The sequence below is a fragment of the Maylandia zebra genome, linkage group LG4 (assembly GCF_041146795.1).
Source record: "Maylandia zebra isolate NMK-2024a linkage group LG4, Mzebra_GT3a, whole genome shotgun sequence".
Lineage (NCBI taxonomy): Eukaryota > Metazoa > Chordata > Actinopteri > Cichliformes > Cichlidae > Maylandia > Maylandia zebra.
This window is the reverse complement of record NC_135170.1, coordinates 34,492,596-34,512,395: the sequence shown is the minus strand read 5'-3', so window position 1 is coordinate 34,512,395 and position 19,800 is coordinate 34,492,596. Positions and strand designations below refer to the sequence as shown.

At 41.8% G+C, this 19,800-nt stretch overlaps 1 protein-coding gene across 6 annotated transcripts in view; it reads left to right on the top strand.

Moving 5' to 3' along the window:
• Positions 1-326: 326 nt before the first annotated feature.
• LOC143418413 (uncharacterized) overlaps positions 327-19,800 on the top strand; it is a 145,254-nt gene continuing 125,780 nt past the window's right edge. The window contains exons 1-6 of one of the 6 annotated variants that reach the window (XR_013098425.1): positions 327-479; positions 1,504-1,686; positions 2,071-2,191; positions 16,708-16,763; positions 16,968-17,110; positions 18,705-18,777. The gene's annotated coding sequence lies outside the window, so the exon portion shown is untranslated. Of the gene's footprint in view, positions 480-1,503; positions 1,687-2,070; positions 2,192-7,274; positions 7,375-16,707; positions 16,828-16,967; positions 17,111-18,704; positions 18,778-19,800 lie in introns of those variants that run through there. The other 5 variants (XR_013098423.1, XR_013098426.1, XR_013098424.1 and 2 more) reach the window with 5 other exon arrangements.

Below are 19,800 nucleotides of genomic sequence, written 5' to 3'. Positions count from 1 at the left end.
TGTATTCCGTTACAGTTACCGTTTAAAAAGGTGGTATTCAGAATACAGTTTGTTGAAATAAATGGATTACACTGCGGTACTTTCCTGTTTCATATTGTCGCGGGTCAGGACTGTTTGGGTTTTGTTTGACAGCTACGTTCTGTTGTTCCAGGCGGCAGCGTTACGGTTGCCATGGTTACAGGGCGACGCTCTCTCTCTCTCTGCGACTGTGTTTCCTGGGTGAGAGAGCGCCTTTTCGTTGTTGTTGTTGTTGTGCTAAGCTAACAGGCAGAATGCTACAAGAATGTAGCATCATGGGCAGTGTAGTCCGTGCTGCTGGGAGAATGGACTCCCATACACGTTATGGGTCTGTGAGCGCGAGGAGGGAGAAAAAGGGGAGTGGAAAGGTACGAGTTGTCATCGAGGAAAAACGGGAGCTGGAAGCATGTAAATATAATAATAACCACTGCAGCCAAGAAGAGTGCCTGACGAGCTCAGTTGTAAGTAAGCTATTAAGACTCGACTGTACACCGTGTTCGTGTTTTCCTCCGAAAACAATAAGTTCCGTTGGAGCCTTTCAACGCCTCTCTCTGTCTCTGCTAGCAAAGTTGACCCACACAACAAAGTAAAGCTATTTTTCAGCTACGAGCCGACAGGGACCCCGCCGTATTAGTCAGAGGTCCCTTTACTACAGTTCAGAGTCGCGGACCTTCAGTAATAGTAATAAATCACACAGCAATAGTACATTCACGTTGTTGTAAAAAGCATGATAATATATTAAGTAATCCAAAGTATTCAGAATACGTTACTGTCATTGAGTAACGTAACGGAATACGTTACAGAATACATTTTGGGGCATGTATTCTGTAATGGAATACATTTTAAAAGTAACCTTCCCAACACTGTGCATGGCTCATTACAGCCTTCCATTCATTTTATTATATATGTAAATTCCAGTTTGCATGCACAAGGAGTGACTCTATCAGCGTCTATTAGCGCCTCTCTGACTGTTCGTCTCCACGCACTACATGAAATAACCTTGCAGGTTGTGCAAGAGAGTCCTGGAGCTCTGAGGAAGCAGAATGAGTGTGTAAATCTGAGCAAACCGGCTAAACGAGCACACGGGAAAATGTGGCAGGAAGCTTCAGGGAAGTTCACCGTGACAAGAATAAAACTAATATGAGTCTTTGGGGCTAAGAGAGACAGACTCATTTCCAGCTGATAAAACGGCCATTCCTGCTCGCTGCTCTCAGCTGTCCTTTTTATTGCATCACATAAAGCAGCACAAAAAAGTTTTTCCGGGAGAGCAGAGGAGCGGGCGTCTCATTTTTATTGGCCATTAGTTTATTTTTTCCACTCATCCAAAATTACTCTTTACTTCTGCTTGCTTGCCTCCCGTCTCCCTCCTTCCTCTCCTCCTCTCCTCATCCTCCCATACTTCCATCTCCTTTGCTCAGCGTCTTTGACATTCCAGGAATTACACTGGATCAATATGATGTTATTTATCTGTCTGTGTTTTGTAAGGAGTGAAATGTAGCCGCCCTCCTACGCAGCCATCAAAACCCAGCGCTCTCGTCTCACTGGATGTCATAATTTATGACACGCTGGCATCATTTTTAGTCACAGCAGGCCGTCTGCGTGTGGAGAAGAATAACGTCACTTGATTTATGACTTGCTGCACAAACGATCCCTTTGTGCTACTTTCATGTAAGTGCATGAAATCTTTCACATTATTAGTTCTTAATTGCAATAAAATAACATTGTTCAACTTTCTGATGCACAGATTGAACAGATCTGCCCAAAATCTGTTACTATAAGAGACAGACGTAGCCACTCTGACATCACATTAGTTATTAGTGGATCTGCATTATTTTCATTTTTATTAAGCTTTAGCTGCTTCCACCACAGAGACAGTGGAGGGCCAGCTTGGTGTGCTGCATGAATACCTGCTAATTATTAGCAAACCCTAATGACTTGAACCACATCTGGACTCAACTGCAACCACCAGAATAAAAGTTTAACACATTTACTGCAGTTCTGACTGAATTAGCAGGCAAAAATGCAGAGTTTTGTTTTCATTTTTCTCCGCAGGTTTCAGACATGAGGGAGGCATCTGCACACGAGAAGAACAGGATCCACGAGCAAATACACAAACACAAGGAAAACAACAAGAAGCACCACCAGTGCACGGCGGGGGAACTTTAAGTAGCAGGTAAGCGATTGTTTCCAGTAGGAGCAGGAACGCTGGAGGAAGCTCCGCCTCTGAAACACACAAGCCGGCCAGGTGAAAAGAAAAGAAGTCTGCACAGGAGGTCACATGATGCATGCAAATAAAACACTAGACTTCAAGCAGCAGCACGGTGACACTACTCAGATTACCGCTCACGTGCAGAAATCATCAGCTTACATCTCGAAACCTTAAAAAATTATGTGAGCTACACAAAAACAGGCTGCGAACATGTTGATTTCTGCCTTAACATGCGAGTCTGCCAGGATTGATCCACCTCTGAAGTCACCCCCATGTGGTCATTAGAGGAACTACAGTTTTGGTTTCAGCAAAAGTCTTGGTAGTGAGAGCAGGTGCACTCATTTTCTATCAGACACATGTTCACAGGTGAAAGATTGTACAGCAAACTTTCTTTAAATGCACTTGAGGTGACTTCAGCCATTATCTGCTCAGTATTGTTGTAATGCGGTACGTCGTAAACTACTTTCTGCTGTTAGTCACAAAATGTGCCACTAATCAGAGTATCACACTTACAGATAGGAGTTTGGAGACAAGCCCACGAGTCTTTGCAATAAGAGGAGCCGGTCAAGGTTGTTTGGGGCACCTTTGGAGGTTTTCTGCACGCGCTTAACTGGACAGAAACTTTGAGGCAGACCTACAATATGCTGGAGAGATTATACATCTCATTCGGCTCGGTAACTGTTCGGGATTCCCCGAAGAGGGACTACCTTACTTACCCTTCTGCCGCGAGCGCAGGCTCCAGATAAGCAACAGAAAATAGATGAATCAGAGCGGCACAGAATACAGCGGAGTGGTACACAAGCACAAAACACAGCTTTCACCAGCAGATAAGCAAAAGGCTTCCCAGAGTCAGCGATATAATGTGGTCCCTAAGGACAAAACACATACTGTACAAGGGAAAAGCACAAGCATATATGGGAAAAAGCTTCAAATGTTTAAAATGCAACAAGTAAAAATGCAAACAGAGAAAAGCACATGCAAAGAGAATGACGCTTCAAAGGTGGGAGTGATGGTTGGTGTGGGGAAAAGATTTTAACATAAACTTCACATGTCAAACCGAGCAGGCAGAGACCAAACACAGTTTCATATCAAAGGAACATGTTGGTTACTTCATGAGTGTGACCCTGACAGTGAGATCAGCTCTCTCAGCCGTCCCTGTTCCCAGAATAAAGCTGATCCTGCAGATCGTGCACGACTCCTCCACAACCTTCACTTTGGTTCTATTTATGACTGTTATTCATGCTTTTATTTTGAAGTATCCCACATTTCTGTATTCATTAGATGTAGATCCACTTTATTTCTAGGTTTTAATTCCACCTCGTTGAAATCTACACGAGCGTTTTCTGTTAATCGTGTTAACCCTATTTTTAAATGTTGTTTTTTTGCAGACAAAGTCATCATTAATGATCCCAAATCTGCAGTGTACACGCACTCAGGTGCATCATGTCCTGCTCCAAATCAAGCGCTTGAGGTGAACCTCGTATATTCGGTCTTGCAGATGATCGTCTCTTGTCTCTGACCTTATGAAGTAATCATTACTGTCCTTTTAAATCTCCTTAACCTCAGACCTCACCGTTCTGACTGCATGCATGCAAACACAGTTATTCGATTGATTGTGTTACATTTCAGTCCCTGTCCCTGCGTAGCACTGTGACGACTCTGCACTGTGATGCACACACAACGCATAATAAAGACATATGAATATGTATTCATCATCGTGATTACACTCGTGGCATGTAGTCTTTGAAATAGATGTAACTTATTAAGTCTGTGCACTTAATCAGAGTTTTTCCCTCTGCACAAAATCACAACTAGACTGAAATTATTTTCTTATTTTAATCAACACAAGGTCAGTGTAGATTAGAATTACATATTAGTCGTTTGATTTGCTTGGGAGGATTTTCTAACCCCTGATTAGACTAAGGCTCTTTGGTTTAAATTTGGTTGGCTGAATATTGGGGAAGTTGGTTGCATGTAAGAGGCGTTTTCTCCTTTAGAAGCGCCTCTTTTGCTATTTTTACCATCAAGTTAACCAGATGACCCCAGCGCTGCTCAGGAGGGTGACTGACGCCGTGGAGTCGATAAGATCGATGACCTGAAATGTTATAAAAAGAGTCAAAGGTCAGTTCTCCTTCCTGTTAAACACGACTGGGGTAATTAGATATTGGAAGCAGACCTCCTCCTCATTGGTCCATGAAGATGTAATTTGGTGACGGCTGGATGAACAAGAGGCCAATTTCCTGTGGAACTTTCCGTCTTCATTGACCAACAAGCTTCATCTTCTCCAGTGATTGCTTTTCAGCAGAAAAAGATCTGCTTCATGGGCAGTGAATTGATGAGGTAACAAGTCACGGCAGGAATCATTAGACGGGTGCCGGACACTGTACCAGAGGACAAACACGAGACACCGTACAATGAAGCCAAAGGGAAGATTTGCTTCACCATATTTTCTAGTCTAGTCTTTAATTTTCTGCAGCAGCTGCTCTAAGACTGTATTCTTTTTTTTCAACCTCTTCATATTTTTCTCATGGAACATTTTTATCTTATCTAAGGTGCAGAAAACCAGCGCTTCCTGTACACCTCACAGATATCCATAAATCTGATTGGTCAGAGGCTGCTGGGCCGTCCCTCTAATGTGAACCCAGTTTGCTAAGTTAACCACGGGAAACGCTGGTTAAGTTGGAGAACTGATAACCAGCTATATGTCCTGATGTAGAGAGGATGTCTGCACTGTTTTGTGCGGCGGTCTTCCATCTGTGTAGATGGATGTGTGGCGAGGTGACAGGACACTAACTGCACGTCTAATGGCCACTTTAAACTTCCAAAGTGAGTGAAGTTTACGGCAGAAATAAACATTTTTATAACCTGGTACAAAAACTTAAAAACCATACAGGGTGAATATTTTCACAACTTTTATATTTAACTTGCCAAATGTCTTCAAGTGGTCTCCAAAGTGTCCGTACTCGACCTCCAGACCGCGTTTATGGCCATTTGAAACACTTTTTAGTGTTTCTATATGACAGCTCAGTCATCCGCTCTGTAGTTAATTGTTAAAAACATATCTATGAGTCTGTGTAGGTGTTTGTGTTTCTGCACAACAGTCTGTGGATGTCGCTAACATTAGCTGATACCTGATCACATGACCCTCTGCTCCAAAACCCAAACAGGAAGCTTCAGCATTCTTCTACCACAGAGGCACCTTGTCTCCGTCCTCTTCAGATAATACCGATCCCACTTTGCAGTCTGACTTTTATGAGCGGGAAGTTGCATTCAGGGACTTCCATCCAGCTTTTAATCAAAGCAGCAGCTGTGGTTAGTTTGTGGAGGAGGGAGGGCAGGTCTGGGCTTCCCCTGGGTAATCAATTTGCAAAGGCAGATGCTCAGCGGGGCACAAACTTCTGTGGCTTACAACAGCTGTTCAAAGAAATACTTATCACGAAACAGTCTTTCTTTTTCTGGTATCATTTATCATTTATTCACAGTGAAAGTCACAAACACCAGCAAAGGTCAGGATGGCATATTAATGACAGATTAGCCCAGTGCATCGCTGCATAATTCAACACATATTTGTAGCTGTTGCTCTATTATAATTTGCAGCTATTAGCCTGCACCTTGCGCCTTCATCTGGTTCTCTTGCAGATGAGCTTAGGCGCCTGAAGTCCATTTCTCATGCCGCACCTCCAGTTATTGGACAGGTGGAGACAGATGGCGCGATGCTGGCAGCCAGTCAGAAAAAGTTTCCTGGATCTTGGACACTGATGAATGAAGCAAACAAAGCATCTGCAAGCGAACAGAAGAATCCGCGGCTTCATCAAAGAGTCAAAGAGGGAGCGCCGAGGAACAAGAAGTCAAGTCATTAGAGTAAATGACCAGATTTAATGTGCTGAAACATTCATCAGCACACAGAGGGCCATCTGTCCGTACCTGTGTGACACTCCAGCGCCTCACATCCCTCCAGCTCCCTGTTTACCAGGCTGAAGCGCCACTTTTACGCTGTTTCATTACACTCAGTTTAGAAACTGATGAAGTTTAAAAAAAAAAGAAAGAAAAAAAGCAATTATGGAATGTGTTGGAATTTAAATAAGGCATTAAATCTCAGGATGACCTCATGAATTTTGTTGTACTTTATATTATTTAAGAAAAGGATTAATCTACCTGTTATTTGAATATCTTGATAAATAGCTGTTGTTTAATGTTAATGGCAAACCCTTTTACTTTATTCTGTTTCTATTCTTAGAATAGAAACAGGAGTGCAGGGGAAGGGGCTGAAAGACTTTCTATGAGCCCATAGAAGTGGGCTGTAGGGGCTTTGCAGGATGATCACTCTGCAAAGTCCTCGGCCGGCTGGGCAGCCAAGAAGAGGGCCATCCAGGCTGTGAGTGAAGCGGCAGAGAAAGCCACACGGTGGCTGTGGATCAAGAGGGCTGATCCGTGGGTAGCTACTGGTGCACAAGTCGGGGCCTGATCACCCCCGGCTGGGTCGCCTTCGTGATTCATAGCTCTAAATGATCTTTATTTATCTCACTGTGTGTGAAATGAGCCATTTAAGGCCTCCCATTAAACATACTTGCATCAGATTGGCTGCCGCTCACAGAAGGCTTGAACGGGAGGTGGGTGGGGCTTCACAGCCAGAGCTGAGTACTTAGGATGACCATATTAGGGATATCCCCTCTCTGCAACGTACTGAAGAGCCAATAGTAGAAAAAACTGTATGAGAGTGATGCAGAGATTACCTGTACAGACAGTGACCTCATTATTTGAAACCTGAAAATAAATAAATAAAAATAATACATGTAACATGTAAATGTACTGAAGAATTTCTGATGGGCAGGCCATAAACAAGAAGACAAGGGTGTAGACCAGGGGTGGGCAATCTCAGTCCACGAGGGCCGGTGTCCTGCAGGTTTTAGATCTCACCTTGGGTCAACACACCTGAATCACATGATTAGTTCATTACAGGCCTCTGGAGAACTTCAAGACATGTTGAGGAGCTAATTTAGCCATTTAAATCAGCTGTGTTGGTTCAAGGACACATCTAAACCCTGCAGGGACACCGGCCCTCGTGGACTGAGATTGCCCACCCCTGGTGTAGACTATTAGTTACTAAATAAAAGGGATTAAATAAGCTCAGTCTCCTGTTTGAACATGTAAGTAATTTATAATTATTATTGCTTTGTTTTCCTTTCGCTTTGTTTGTTTGTCTCTTTTTTCTCTGTTGTTGTTTTTATTCTATTTTAACGCGTTCAAAGATTCAACACAATTACAAGATGCTGCACTAAAATAATGTGAAGTTTAAAACAGTTCTTGTGAGAATAAACTCTGATCAGCTGGCAAAGTGAGCAACGGTGGGCTCGCCTCTTCATTAACGCAACACAGCACAGAGGCTGTAACCGTGGCAACAACACCGTGTGACTGTGTGTTCATATGATGTGTTTTTGAACATGAGGACGGCCTACATGATCTTAATCCGGTTATTTGACTGTTGTGGCAGATTGGTGTTCGTTTGCATTTAAAAGGAAGCGTTCACACCGTCAAACCTTCGCTCTGCTTGCTCACCTTCCTGCTATTGTTTGTTGCCTCTGTTTGTTGGTGTCTGTGCCTTCTGGATTGTTGGTGATGTAACGGCGTTCGTTGTTGTCTGCGGCGCTAATTGTCTGCTTGATAATGTCCTGCATCAGTTGCACACGTTGTACTCGTTCATGCTTGCACTCCTGTTTTGGTTTGCTTTCTTGTGTACTAATAAAAACGCCCCAGCTTTATTGTTGTTTTAATGTTTCAACATCTGGCCAAGCGGGGGGGAATTAGAACATTTGCAGTTTACTGTTGATTAATGTTCATTGTCCCTGAAAAATAAATGAAGGAAAACTATCGGCACTGAGTAAGAAAACAACTAATTTATACCAAGAACACTCAGATATGGATGTTTGAGTTTGCAAATCATCTCTTGAGTAGATCAAAGCTGCACGGTACATTTGCTCTTAACTCAGATCCTCTAATATACTGTTAGAAAGCTGAGTATATGCCTTTCCTCAGAGTACCCATGCAGAAACTGTTAAAATTAGTCATTCTATTGCTATTTTAATGTGACCCCTCCTTGTTAGCCTGCTTGGTAACTGCAGATAACTCCTGGGTTGCAGGGAGCGAGCAGTACTCAGGAGAATTATCTTTGCGTTCTCTAAAAAGTAAAAATCCTCAGAGTTTTGTGCTCTGCGGAGCTGTGACGCGATATAAAGAAAACCTCTGACCTCGTCTGCAGTGACTTTCAAATGTTTCTACTTCCTCTGCAAAAAATTAATAATGAATAAAATCCGAGTTAGTGGGGAAAGAGTCAAGAGGGCGAGCGAGGAGGGAAGGAATTTGTGTAGAAAGAAAGACCTGTGGGACCGAAGGTGCAGCAGAGGGCAAAGTGTCAGGACACACTCGGCTGCTTTTGTCAGAGGACGCACACACACACAAACAAACAAATGCACACACCGACACCAGAGATCTATTTAAGTGTCAGCCCCACAAGATGGAGATTAAACACCCAGCTCCTCTGTTTGCTGATAAAAAGACCCTCGCTCTTTCAGTCTCTCCCTCCTCATTCTGCTGAGGGAAATTGCTGTTTGAGTGCTTATTGTTTTGCTCATTGAGCTGTCTGCTTCCCTTATCTGTCTGCTGACCACTCTGAGAGGTAAACAGAAACACTGGCTGCAGTGTCTTCCTCTATCGGATCATCGCTGGGACTCAGTGTTAACCGAACCCATTACTGAACTTTAAGTTGTCGACACAACACTAAGTGCTGCGGTACTTGTGCAGAAGTTCCATCCGACTGATGGGGAAGTATATTTAACAGAACACGTGCACGTCAGGATAATAACGATTTTTGTTTACCCTGATCTAGGGCAGAATTTGTGTTGTAAGGAGCTGTTGTGTTATGTGCATGTGTGTATAGTTCCTATGTGTATATGTGAAAGTGTAAAGATCACTGACCCCAGGAAGAACAGATGCTACATGGCTGCATTTAATGGGTACCTTAACCCTTTAAGACCTACCATAGAACCAAGTCCGCCAGAGCTTATATTGTATTTTTACATGCTGTAGTGCCAAGTTGCTATACATCAGTACAACCATTACAGCCTAAATTATAATAATATGTATGCATTAAGTGCATAGTAATTACATAAATTGCAAAAAAGTGCAATAAATTACAAAAAAGTCGTTTTTGTTTTTTTTAACATATATTTCTAGCTAGAGAAATGTAACTCATTCACTGCCATTGACGTCTGTACCCGTCAATTGCAGTGAATGAGTCAATGGGTTTAACTCATTCACTGCCAATGGCTGGCAGTGAATGAGTTAAGAGGCTTATCCCTCAAAACTGTAAATACAAAAAAGTTGCACAAAATAGTTTCCCACCACAGGAAATTTATTTTGAGTGTCTTCATAGTTTTATTTTTGAAATACACCAATTTTTATATACTGCAGGAAAAATGAAAATAAATATTATAATGCAAATTTGCAAAAAAAACCCAACAGCATATGCATCAAAAGAAACTATTTCCAGCAGTGCAATATGAGTCCTAAGCATCCCAGAAACTATTCAGAAATGCATAGAGTCAAAGATAACTTTTAAAAACACCAGTATAGGCTCATGAGGCCCTGATGGTAAAAAAAACCCTACATTTCCGCTAAAATGACGTCACTTCCGGTTTCGGGCAGGTAATGGCGGACATGCAAAAGTTCGCGCTGACGTCTATTCCAAAGTAGGAAGTGTTACAAACAGCTGATGGGATCGGCAAAGCGTGTTTCTGGAATATTATGTTTTTGTTGCTGCAAGTGCTTTTTATGCAGTTTTTGCAAAGCTGTACATGGAAGGAAACTGTGACCGAGGACAAGCTGATGGCATAAGATGTAAGTACAACTCCTCCGGTTTCATATGCAAAAAAAATTATTGCGCTAGTTTATGTGGTTGCAGACCTACCAGGATTTAAAAATAGTTGCAAAACAGAGTGTGCCCGCTCCAACCGGCTTTAAAGGTTGGCTTGTGAACCACTTGCAGTTAAAGATATCAGCCAGTAAGGCCACCAGCTGGTTGGTGAGTGAAATCAGTTTAACTGGATGCTGCACCAAAAACCTTCCTTTCATTATCATGACAGCAGCTGATTGGTTTGTATGGAAGATGTCAGCTTGCCTGTAAACACCATCACCAAATAACCAATGAGCAGAGGAACTCAAACCAGAAATGGAAACTGTTTGCTTACAAAATAAAAGCTCTGTTTTCCTGCTGAAACCAACACATTTTAAAAGGTGGATTTGACGGGCAGGTGGGTGCAGCTGGCTGTCAGCTGTTGGTGATATTTGGAGAAGTTTCTCACAATTATCTGTCAAAAAAATCTGGTTAGCTGTTCGGTGATCTGGACGAATGAAACAAGTCTGTCTTCTCATTTTTGTCTGTAACTTCTAATATCATTCTCTGACGGGCTAACTAGCATTAGCTGATAATTTAGGGGGACATCCTCCACGTCTGGCTTAAAAAATTAAAATAAAAATCCCACTAACAGAACATTTCAGAGTTCTTACTGCCATCTTTTATATACAGCCTATGATGGTGTGGTGGCATGGGGAGGCAATTGCACTGTACTGCAAGAGGCAAACCAGCGATGTAATATAACATTTTAATATAAATAATGTAAAAGTTTTCCTCCAAATAGCTACTTTGTACCACTAAAACAAACTTTGCAAGCTCCTGCACGGACATATCTACAAACTCTGTTTACAAACACAAATTTATTTAAAATGTTTTAATTTGTTTCCAGTTTCGACGCCGATTAAATGCGACGCTCTAATTAAACAACATCCAGAGAACAATTTACGCCTCGGGGGCTCCACAGCCAAACAACACAAAGTGAAAAAATCTCTATGTTTGGAAATAATGTGTTGTTTTCTCAGATTATTATTGTAAAGCATAACAGATCAGCAGGTAATCTGTGCAGTCGCAGTAAGAGCCTGGCTGTGTGCAAACTTTCTACAAGTAAATGAGGAAACAATTTGCTCTGTGTTTCACTTTAAATAAAAGGAGCTAGATTTATTTACTGTTTTATGCTTTACACTCATGGATGCCCTCTTACCAGTGAAGTGCAGGGTGGGATTGGGTTTTGAGGGTGTGGGCTCTCTTTTGCCTGTGACAGTTTGTTTTTCCCCAGAACATCGTGGCTCATATCATTCTCCGATGCTTGAGCTCGCTCCACTTTTATATCCAGCACAAAATGGGCTGCAAATTGAAAGGCTTTACAGGTAGTGTGTGGTGAAGGTCAGGGTACCTGAGCTCTCAGAGATGTGGGGGTTTGTACGGGATAATTTCTTTGCAATAGGTAGGACTGAACACATAAATGGTTTCTACTTTCTCGCTGATTTCCTCTGGGGAAATTTCCACTTCAGAGAAGAGTGGCCATAAACCTACAACTCCTTACCTCTCTCGTGCAAACTATTCATCTCTGGTTTGATGTGTGGGCGTCTTTTTATGTGTGTTTTCTTTTTGCTGTTGTTGCTTTTTTGTATTTTATTGTTTCTTTTGTTGCACACAGTAATGTGAAGCATGTGATGTACAGCATAAATGTATGCTTTTCTTTTCTGTGTGAGGAAGAAGATTAATGTTTGCCCTTGGAGAAGAAGGTTGGCCGTTTGGGGTGAATTTTACAGCAAGCATAAAGGAGAAACCATTTAAATGTTTTATGCAAATGTAAGCAGGGGAAACTGTTTTCTTCTTAGAAACAAGATCACACAGTAGTCCAGAGATAAACGACACAAAAAAGCCGTGCTTGTTCTTTTATACTGTTTTATTTTATGCAACAAATGCAATATTATAAATAAAACCACAACAATCAGATGACCCAGAGCATTCTCATTCCCGACACGTAACACACCAACGATTTGTCACGTCCCGAGGTGTCCCATGGAAATGCAAAAGGTAACCTTCCACGTCCCTATGATACGCCCGATTGTGGATGGAATCCAATAGAATGACGCTCCCGGCGGTAACACGCATTCCAGCCGTGTATTCGAGCCCTAACCTTAATCCTAACCTTAACCACAACCTTAATTGTGTTAGATTTGTGCTTTCCAATGCGATTCATAATGAGAACGTAAAATAAATGTACGTGTGTAGATTCAGTCCAAACGGTTCTCATGTTTCCTCCTGTTTCCGAACGCATAAAATAGGAAAGTGTTGGGTGGCCAAAAGCGTAACATACTGACAATTTGTCACATAGCACATATGTTACACTTTGGGGGTAAGAACATGTTGGATGAGCCCATATGAGCAAGTGCTTTGGCGACAGTGGAAAGGAAAAACTCCCTTTTAACAGGAAGAAAACATTTTGGTCCCATTTAGAATGAAATAAATGATAAAGAAGGGTATGATTTAAGGCAGGGGTCCCCAATCCCAGTCCACGAGGGCCGGTGTCCCTGCAGGTTTTAGACGTGTCCTTGATCCATCACAGCTGATTTAAATGGATAAATGACCTTCTCAACATGTCTTGAAGTTCTCCAGAGGCCTGGAAATGAGCTAATCATGTGATGCAGGTGTGTTGACCCAGGGTGAGATCTAAAACCTGCAGGGACACCGGCCCTCGTGGACTGGGATTGGGGACCCCTGATTTAAGGTGTGGCTGTATTGGATACTCCCCCCTCACTTTTCATGTCGAGCTTTAAAAATCCAAGATGGCCACAAACGATTGGGTGACATGACTGTACCTATGTCTTTTAGCCTATGGTTGCAAATTTTGCTGATTTCCAGGGAAAATTAGGAAATGATGTTGCTTTTGTGGTGAAGGGAAATATTAAAGTAATGTAGTAGTAAAGTAAAGTAATCAGAAATATCAATTATAAACCTGCCGTGTCGTTTTTAGTCTGAATCTACTTTTTGAAGCAGCTTTGCCTGAAACTGTCTGAAGGAACCTCGCTGGCTGTTTGAAGCAGACCAAATACTTCGTCCTGCATGAATCACAACGGATTTATGCGGTCATTTTTCCTGTGTCTTGGCTGCACCGCATTTGGCCTTGTAAAAAAGAAAAAAAATCAATAACAAAAATGATCAGGAGTCAACCATCTGTAATGTGTGTGATGGTGAAATCCATCGGCGAGCATCAGGATGAGTCGATTCCTTGTTGCCAGACTGCGGCCTCATTAACTCGGAAGTAGAAAACAATTCATGGATCAAGCCCTGCTGATGGATGACTTTGTCTGGAGGCAGAGGAAGCTGAGAATATGCTTTATGACATAAGTACTTTAACTACATTTTCTGGCCTTGGAGATGGTTTTGAGATGTTGCGGGTACTTTATGATGTTGACACAAAGCGGCTGATGGATATCTGCTGAAATGACTGTTGTTGGTTCACGTTCCGCTTTGTTTATCAAGGGAAGATTTGCTGAGCTTGAATGAGCTTTTTCAGCAAACACAAACAGTCACACTGCCACAAAGTCACACAGATACATGCAGACACATCTGGGATCTGTCAGTTTGACTGTAGTGTGTGAGTGGTGATTCTGTAAGAGCGAGAGGGAAATACGGTCTTGACTTTATCAGGAGGGGATTTAAATGGACTTATAGATTGCTTGTGGATTTTACTACTACTGTTTCCTCCCACAGTCCAAAGACATGCACTTATTTGTTTTGGTTAACCATTGGTGATTCTATATTGCCCACAGAGTGTGATGGCTTGCCTGTCTCTCTGCATTGGCCCTGCTACAAACCGCCGACCTGTCCTCTTGTCCTGGGATAGGCCCCCTGGAGTCTGCATTTAAACAAACTGGACTGACTACAGATTGCAGGTTTAAGCACATGAGCACTTTGTTTGACCACATGAGTGTGTGGACTAAGTAGAAAATGATTCTTTTAGATTATTTACCCACTTAAATCTTAGACTTCGAACTTTTAGGACTAACACGATGAATGCATGAAGAGTGGTGGCTGGGCTCATCACAAGGGTTTTTTTCTATTGATTAAAGCGGCAGCTGGCTAAACTGCAAACACATCTGGATCCATTAACAGTGCTTACCTCATGTGCATCTGCATTGATTTTAGTTGCAGCCAGGCTGGTCACACGGTTACTTAGACTGATTTGAAATGAGCTTGAGCATTCAGACCAACAATGATTAGCACTGATTATGGGGCTTTGGGGGCGATTTAGGTTGATCAGTGGGATATTTGATTGATTAGAACAGATCTTTGGGAGGTCGGGGGATTTGGAGCAGGACTTTTTAGAATGATAGAAAGGAAACCTAAGCTTTCCACAAGGGGCACTGGACTGACAAGGTAATTTAGGCTGCCTGTAAGGACACTTGGGCATTTGGGTAACTTTGGGAAACTTGGATTGATTAAAGGGACAAAGCCAAGCTGAGAGGAATGGACAGAAAGGAAACTAATGTGTGACAAGAAGGGGATTTAGGATGACTGGTGAAAGAGGGAGCCACAGTTGTCTGGGACCAGCATCACTGCAGAAAGTTTAAAGTTTGAAGAGCAGATCTGTCTTTGACAAAGAGGCAAAGCGGTTATCTTTCACCATCCTGTCTGATATGAGCACCAAACCAGGACTGTTTGTTTAGCCTCACCTTTCATGTCATCACTGCCCTTGTCAGTCTTTTGCAGATAGAAGAAACGTGTCATATCATTCATGCATGTTCAGCGATTGGTAGATTCACTTTCTGCAGAGCGATTCTTTAAAAACTGAGGCGGAGGCTGTGAGGAAGCGGACGAGCATGTTGATATTAGACTTTCTTCGAGGGACATTAAGCTTGTATTGATTTTACCTTGATTACTTACAGACTTCTCAGTGTGCATACAAACAGTCTCAACAATGTTCCTGAAAATGAAGAAAAGGCAAACGAGTGAAATGGAAACAGGATTTTCTTTTTTTTTAACTTGACCTTGGCTCTGTCTTATTACCAAAAAGGAAATAGCTCTCTTTAATGATCCGCCCCGTCCTTCTTTCATGTCTCTCTCATAGACACGGGAAATCAAATGGAGGAGGTAGGGAGGACCCCATTAAAGCACTCCCATTGCCCTTGAACTAGTCATTACCAAAGACATCAGCACATGATGAGAGGAAGCATGTGACAGGTGATATTGATCAGCTGATATGTTCAAAAAAAGCCAATATCCTCTCTACTGATCACCAACCCCGCCCACGATTTAGAGCTTATGCAGGCGGGCGGTGTATTCGGCATTGTGTCCGGCACTCGACAGTCAGGCTTTTCTTGCTGCTGTTTGTTTGAAGATCCTTCGTTAACCTCACACAGTACTACGAAAATCCAACTGAGATTCCAAAGAATCCAGTGCCATCAAGTTATCAGTCATTTTAGCGACTATATTTAACTAATAATTTATTCTCTGCAGACCATATTAACACTCGGCTCACATACGGAAACCTCAGTACAAACAAAGTCCTTTTCACAGCCCACTGACTTTTCATCCAATTAGTGTTGGCAGTTTAGCGGAGGGTATAATTCCATGACTTCTGTGCTTAGTTTAATTCGTGATTGAGCAATCTATTATTCAACTTTAGCGACACAAATAAATTCAAAAACCAACAAGCGTCCAACCGAAGTCAGGAAAACAATTTTCATGTGAATGCGTCACATGTGCACAGTGAACTGAGGCTGAAAGGAAGAAATTTAATGAAGTCAAAGTCTCATTATTGGCTCAGAGAAAACACACAAGCAGAAAAGGAATGAAGGAAAATTCCAAAAGCTGCGATTCCTTGAGGCTCCAAAGTGAGCTGTTTTCATTTAAAGTCACTTTTAGCTAAAAAAGAAAGCCTATATGGGCGAGGTGTCAAAAGTGTACCCCACGAAAAACAGGTACTTATTCAATTCAATTTTATTTATACAGCGCCAAATCACAACAACAGTCGCCTCAAGGAGCTTTATATTGTGAGGTAGACCCTTCAATAATACATACAGAGAAAAACCCAACAATCATATGACCCCCTATGAGTGACCGTGGGAAGGAAAAACTCCCTTTTAACAGGAAGAAACCTCCAGCAGAACCAGGCTCAGGGAGGGGCGGAGCCATCTACCATGGGCGAGAGAAGGAAGACAGGATAAAAGACACGCTGTGGAAAAACTTCATGGTGGAAGGAACTTTATGGTTACCACATCGATGTGTTGGATGCACTGGTTGTGGTTTAGACACAAACAAAGTTCAGACAGACCTAAAATTTGAAAACTGTGTGAAATACAAAACAATAAACAATAAGTACTGATAAACAAATAACAGCAAGTGATGACAAAGATGATGATCAGAATATAAATATAAAAGAGGACAGTCTGTAAAAACATGTTTTAGGAAGTGGCTCAAAGGAAGTTGTTCCAGCAGCACCTTTAGACTTTCGTCTATGAAATACTTTGAATGGTCTCCAAATTAATATGACGTGCTCCTTGGCACAAGACCCAAGCGTGCTTTAAAAGTGACTCTGAAAAATCAATTTTAAAACCTACAGGAAAGCAGCGGAGGGAAGCCAGAACCGAGGTGCTGTGATGCCATCTGCTAAAACCAGTAAGAAGATGAGCTGCTGGTTTCTGGACCAGTTGGCAGGACCTTCTAATTCAATCAAAACCCTGTAATCATTTCCAAATGATTTTTAAATGTCTCTTTTATGTTGTAGTATAACTACAATATTAACCACCACATAAATGTCTGTTCGGACACTCTTCTTTCTCATCTGTTGAACTCGGTCTCCTCATTTCTGTCCATCCTCAGCTCTCCAACACCTACCCTGGCCTCACTCTGGGAAAGTTTATGAAGTGTGAGGCGATTTATTCAAAGAGTGGAAGGCCTGAGAATCCATTTATGGAGTCACTTTATGGACGAGCACAAGACTCAGGAGGGCAGTAAGATGACGTGTGTGTACACAGTTATACACCTTCACGTGTCTGGAGGCTGTTCAGATGCAACAAAAAGAAAAATATAGTTTTCATACACCACTGACTCCATGCATCCATCCATACGTATCACAGGCAGCAGTCTGAGCAGAAAAGACAAGCCTAGGGTCATCCCGGCCACCTCTTCTAGCTTCGAGCCCTCAGACTACGTCCACACTAGCCCGGATAAATTTGAAAACGGCGTTTTCGACTGAAAACGCTCCGCGTCCACACTATCGTTTTCAGTCGTTTTCACAGAGTTGTGCGTTGACATTGAAACGGCCGAAAACGCTTACGTGCCAGTCCAGCGCATGCGTGAAACGCAAGACGATTCGACCTGCCTCATTTCTTTCTGCCGTTTATTTCCTTTCCGGCTCTTTGAAACGTCGCGGCAAATGTCGAGGAAAAGCACCGAGTTTTTTAAATGGACTAACAATGAGGTGGAGTTGTTGCTGCGAGTAACACAAAAGTACAAATTTACAAAAGCGAGTGAGAATTAAAGAATTTGAAGAAAAGCTAGTCTGGTCACATGACTAAAATGTGTCATCATTTTCGAAAAGGCTCCGGGTTCGCTGTCCACACTGAAAATGGCGTTTTCAAATATATCCGCTTTGGAGAGCATTTTCAAAAAGCTGCGTTTTCCTTGAGCCAAAGCGGAGAGAAAAAGATGCGTTTCAAACGAAAACGTATAAGTGTGGACGTGGCCTGAGTCTGTGCTGAAGCCTCATCCCAGTTCGACGTGCCTGACATACGTCTTGGTCTGTCGCTCAAACCATCTCCACTGGCTCCTTTCGCTGTGGAGTCCCTCTCAAACCGACTACTGACTGTATAAACTTGATGCTGCAGAGCAAATAGATGCCATGATGTTAGTGAATATGACTAAAAAGGAGGAGGGAGGAAAACTAGCCAAGGACATTAAAATCAATCATGTTTGTAACCGGTCTCAATTCGCTGCATCTTCACTGTTAATTGATCAGACTGTGGCATAATTAATGGCATGCCACTTTAAAGGAGAATAAAAGCTCATCAGTGTCACAAGGTAGCAAAGCTGCCTCATTGGCAGATACATGTGGTATTTTTTAAACAGATCACAAAGAAATTGATTATTAAACAGCATCTTTAGCAGATTCTGTTTGAATCATCGAGCTGATGGCATCATCGCCACCTTCACAGTGCAAAGATGCACTTGTAAACAGCAGGTGACTGGTCTGAAAGCCTGAGCCAGATGGCAAAATGTGGCTGGAGAAAGTGAATGATCAATGGTAGACCACAGAGGAAAGGCACGCGGGGCTGAGTGCGATCACATTTTCAAGGGTACACGTGTCATGTACCAGGGCTTAAAGGTCAGCTAGTACCAGTTTGTCCTCGAGGTGCAAGCTATTATTCAAAGAGCAGAGATGACACATTAAAGATAAAAATGCATAACAAACAAGCACAAGCATTAAAAGCTTGGGTAAAAAGAATGTGAGATGTGATTCACAGTAATGCGGAACATCAGTAAACTGAATATTAAAGCTTTTCTAAAAATAAATCAGTTTCATTTTTCTTCCTACCTGTTTTCATGGCTGCGCGGCAGCAGCTGCACAGGATGATGGGGCAGCTTCTTCCGACCTGGAGGTGCAGTGGAGGGTCTCCACATCCAGTAAGCGGTGAGGAAATGAAATGCATGAATATTTTATACCTTAATACGTCGACCGTCCAAATAACGTGTCCTAATAACTTGTGTTGACTTATGGCTTTGGGAGATTTTCAGGTTTTAACAGTAGCGGTCACACAGTAAGAAAACGAAGTGTAAGGTCAGCAAAGCTTTCAGTATGGTTGGCTGCTATAGACTGTATATAAAAGATGGTTGAATCCAGAGGAGAGCCATTTCACTTCCTTTTTTTCCCATTTGTAGAACCAAGTCCTCTAGATCTTATCTTTACATTTTTACCTGCTGTAGTGACATTTTTAGAGCATTTCTAGTTGCTATACATTAATACAACCATTATATCCCAAATTTTAATAATATGAATGCATTCAGTTCATAGTAACTACATAAAGTGCAACAAACTGCAAAGAAACTGAACATCATTTTTGTTTTGTTTTGGGGGGGGGTTTTTTTACACATTTTTCTAGTCACAGGGATTTCAGAGATATCTCTCAACAGAGATGGGCAGTAACGTGTTACAAGTAACGTGTTAGCAGTAACGCGTTACATCTATTTGAAAGACTGAGTGTAAACACACAAAATATTTTATTTTATGTGCTGGAATGTGCAGAAAATAGGTTTAAATGTTAAACTAATTTCTTCCAGTCAGAGAATGTTGCATATAATTAAATGTTTGCTTGATGCATAAAGTTAAAAGATTAAAACTAATAAAACAAGTTAAAAAAAAGAGACTTTTCCATTTGATTGCATTTTGTATGATGGATTATGCAGAAAAAGTAGAATTGGGCTGAAAGATCTATCGCTTTATCACCTATTCAGGTTGTAAATCGTGTTTTTAAAAAGTAACTAAGTAACTAAGTAATTAATTACTTTTGAAAATAAGTAATCAGTAAAGTAACGGGATTACTTTTTGGGGAAGTAATCAGTAATTAGTTACTGATTACTTTTTTCAAGTAACTTGACCAACACTGTCTCTCAAAACTGTAAATGTTGAACTAAATGCAAGAAAATTGCACAAAAT